Below are 4,701 nucleotides of genomic sequence, written 5' to 3'. Positions count from 1 at the left end.
CCAGGTATTTGACCCAACCCCCCCTGTCCAGTCCAGGTATTTAACCCACCCCCCCTGTCCAGTCCAACCTCTTCCGCCCCCCATTCTCCTTTATTTTTTGGAATAGCCCATTTCTGCTGGCCACAAGTACACAAACTGTCACTGATACTATCAGTGATAGTATCAGAGTTAAAGAGTAGGCTTCACCGTTTAAAGGCCCCCTGGCAGAATATACAGAAACTGCAGTGTGGAACACACAGCTGCACAGACGGACAGACACATCAAAGACACTATAAACGTTACTTCATTAATGCTAGGTATTGTTTTTGCACTTTTCACAAAATCATGACACTGCAGGTCTGCAAATGTGCATTTCCATTGATAGGACAACAGTGATAACTGCATTTACTAATTACATGTAGTGGATATGCTCAACTCATTCCTCAAAAGGGCCTGCATGCCCTTTTTCGTAAGGCATAATCGGGCCTTTTTAGTCTTCATAATCTGTAGGCAGCCTCCTCAAAAATCATCGTAATTCGTAAGTGTACATTAGCCACAAATCGTAAAGTCGCAATCAGCTCTGAGATTTAAACATAATTCATAGTCGCTGCAAAAATTTTGCGTAATTCGTAATCACCTACCCCCCCCCCCCATGCAGTCCCTTCAAAAATACTGGTCTTCTTGCAAGGACAAATAAACAGTGATAAACAAAACTATGGCATTTTTGATTATGATGTCAGGTAAATATTTTTTTTCTTTGTAAAACCAATTTTCCAGGATAGGTAACTAATACTATAGTAATAGTCTTGTATGTTGTAAAATCTTGAAATGGCCTTGGTGTTTTTTGTGTACATTTTTGGTTCACCGCAGCGACATTTTTGGCCTCACACAGTTAGACCACCAAAATTGAAAATATTCCAATGTTTATACAGGCATAACTACTGAAAGACATGCTATGTGGCCTGCAAAATCATGTTGATGGATTCTTGACAATCAATCATTTAACACTGGTTACGAACTGATCTGTGTGCTGTAAATTCATTGATTTTCACGGTAACTTCATTTTGATGTAGAAGGTTAAAGTAGTGTTACACAGTCCTTTTTGGCGACGCCTTTGGGGCGGAGGCATTTGTGTAAGTACTACGATCGCTTTGAAAGAATTTCAAAAATTGCATGAATGCGTTCCCCAGGGAATTGGTTTGGAGGAAACCTTCGGCCATGTGGTTTTTGGATCAAGCAGGTAACTTACACGGGTACCCACGTGCCACCCATCCAGATGCCTGGCATGATTAATTACTGGTCATCAGTCTTCTCCCCACACCATGGACAGAGAGCACAGCTGTCTTTGGCCAAAGACCATATTCAAACAGGTCACAGAGAGAAAAGAAATTATCCGTCCTTTTGGAACCCACAAAAGGTAAAAAAAAGTCAAAGGAGTAACAACTTCAGACCAGACATAAAATCCAGTCTCTGGTGGAGGATAGAGTGAAGTGGAGGATGGTTTTCAGTTTGGTTCTAGCGGGAACTCGACCAAAGTAAAGTAAGTAAGTATGTCATCATAAAATCTATATTGCTGGGGGGGATGAACGGCTGATTCCTCCTATACGTGTATTTGGTATATTGCCCCACACCTCCTCCACCCAGCCTGTAAATTTCACTACATGCATGTCTTTATAACATAGGGAAATATGTTTTTCTGATAATTGTAATGTAGATTGCTAGCTCCACCACATGAAATAATATATATCATTCAGTCGTCGCCTTGGCAATGATTTTTATTGCCTCAGCCTTGTTTAGCTTGTGACTGAAACAATTCTGCAGTACAGTAGTAATTCAATGGAAAAACATATTTGTAGTGTCATTATTTCATGGTGGCCTCATCATGACTATTAAATACTGCAAACATTTCAAGATATACAGTACACTGTTTACCCTCTTTGATTTATGAATATGCAAAATATACAGTTGGCAGTAAAATATGCCATTTTCACTACCCTTGTATTGAGTTATAAGGTTAATATGTCTAAGCAGGCTTAGGCCACATCAATTTAATTTCTTGGTTAACGGATTTTTCTAGAAAAATAATGGAGCGGGCGGGCGAAAAAAATAAAAAATAAAAACAGGCCTAGGCATCCTATTATGGCCCAAAATGGTACCATAGGAGCCATAAAGTCAGCACACCAGGCTGGTTCAAAATTCAACCAATAAATTTTAAACTTTTAATGATACCACTGCATTGAAAGATGGAATAACTGTAACAACTAGGATGAAAAGGACTGTTTTTAACTGTGCAGGGCAAAATATTAGCATTTTGCAGTTGATTCTGAATTTTTATTTTTATTTTTATTTGCAAATCAGAAAAAAAATGAAGCAGGCGAATCCGTTAACCAAGAAATTAAACTGGTGTGGCCTTATATCTAGATCGATTACTTTACTTCAAAGGAAAATGTGCCTTCATAAAAACTACGGTTTTGTCTTTTTTAAAGCCAAGTTGAATAAAGATTTCTGTCCTAAGCTAGGTACAGTTTTTGAAGGCTAAATTCACCATTAAGATAAGGGAGGCAGGTGAGAGGTGGTAGTTGATAAGATTTTCCGAATTCTTACTGTCAATCCAAATTCAAAGTCACTAGAGTTTTTGAGATGCCAAATATACCAAAGTGTCCTTCTAAATTTAGACTAACCAGTATGTTGAACTTGAAGATCACATCTTAATAGTGTATTCGAAATCTAGTCCATGCAATGCAATTCTTCAATTTCAATTTTCCCTCAGTCCAGTAAAATAGTCTTGAAATGTTCATTGTGGTTTTATTTTCAGTATTGAGTCTGTGTGTTGTCAAGTTCTAAATGTAAATTGAACCAAGTATTTAGCGTCTCCTTTCCAGGTATGATAGCCATAAAGAAAATGTCTTCCATGCTCTAACCCAGGCTTTCAACACTATAAACCTTTATGTTAATTTGTGTCAGCTGTGAAGTTTTCTGCTCTGTCTGAGTTTGAATCCTGTCAGCTACTGATTCTATGTTCCTATTCCTATCTTTCCAACATTTTATGTAAAATAACGAGGACAAGTATAGTACCAGTATTTTGATTTCTCATTTCTAGGGTATGAATGGCCTTGAAAAAACTATGTTCAGTAGCTGTCAACACCTGAAACTTCCATGACATTAATTCTTTTCAGCTGTGAAACTTAAATCCTCTTAGTGCGAGCTTGAATCCCGTCTGCCTTTTCTTCCATGTCTGTGTGTATGTCTTTCCAAATGACGACTCACCAGTAATTTTATTTTCCCATCCAGGTAAGCCACAAGAAGAATTCCGAACTCACACAATCCCTGACCTGTCAGCCCCTAAACGTCCCCTACCTGCTGTGCCCCTCCAGCTGTTTTGAGCTAACCCTCCTGTCAGCCCCTGTACTTGTGCAGACCTTGGCAGGGCATCCCCAGCGGAGTAACCTGACACCCACATAGGATGTGCCCCTGCTTTTGGGAAGTCACCTCTGACCTCTACAGCAGACTGTAGTTGGGAGAAGAGACAGACATGGTGTGTTGTTGGTAGGGGAGAGAGAGAGAGGACTTCGGAAAGACCAGGCTCAAATCCAGGTTAGTTTCCTACTACAAATTATACCGTTACTGTAGTAAAGTAAAGTGGATAAGCTCAAAACATGATGCTTTCTTGTTAGCTTGTACTTCCTGGTAATACAGACGTCTTTCTGTACAAGAAAATAGTTACCCAAGCAGCTGGATAGATTCGGAAAAAACTGTCAGAAGTTTCAAATACATGTACGTAGCATCCACTACATTTAGTCAGCGACTAGCAACAGAATCTAAATGATAAAGAGACTCTTTTTACAAACACACACACACACACACACACACACACATTAAGGTACAATTAAAAAGTGTCTCTTTAGACTTTACCGTATTCAGTGACTTATGAAACTATTCACAGACTAACAGCATATGTTCTACGTCGTACAGGTATTTATCTAAAACTATGAATTGATGTGAAATTGATGTGAATTAACAGCATTTAATTCCCGCTATTCTAGGATGGATTTTGATAAAATCGAGCAGACGGGGAAGGCGGACTTTGTCGTGCACGAGGCAGAGAAGAGATTCGCCAACAAGGCGCTGATCACGATGAACACGTTACGGCGCGGCAGTCAGCTATGCGACGTGGAGATCAGCGTGGAGGGAAAGACGCTCTACGCACATAAGGTCGTCCTGGCGTCCTTCAGTAACTACTTCTACGCCATGTTCACAGGTATGTCTCTCATGGGAACGGGTTTTCTGCGCGTGAAGAATTTGCGCGTGAAAAACTTGCGCGTGAAAAATTTGCGCGTGAAAAATAAAAGTCTTAGAAATATGTTAGAAAATATGCAGTACCAAATTCTTAGGCAGGAAAATGTTGTCCTCTGGTATAATTTTCCCTCTGTCAGCCAAAATTTTTGTTTGAAAATGTTGGTCCCTTGGGAATAAGCTAATTTGCATAATTTCCATAAAACCTGTCCTTTTGAAAATCACTTGAATTTGTAAGAAATACATGGAAAAGTTACTAGTATGAGGTTTAGGATGGTAAAATGTAACAATCTGAAGCTTTTCTCCATTCTAGAAGTTTGATTTCATGCTTTCTTAAACAAATTCTTTCACGCGCAAATTTCAACCTTTTTTGCGCGTGAAAACTTTACCTTTCAAAATAACCTGAAATCACAAAAAAATGGACAAAAC

Source organism: Branchiostoma belcheri, unplaced genomic scaffold (assembly GCF_001625305.1).
Source record: "Branchiostoma belcheri isolate BF01 breed outbred unplaced genomic scaffold, Haploidv18h27 scaffold9, whole genome shotgun sequence".
NCBI lineage: Eukaryota > Metazoa > Chordata > Leptocardii > Amphioxiformes > Branchiostomatidae > Branchiostoma > Branchiostoma belcheri.
Note: the sequence above shows the minus strand (reverse complement) of the source record.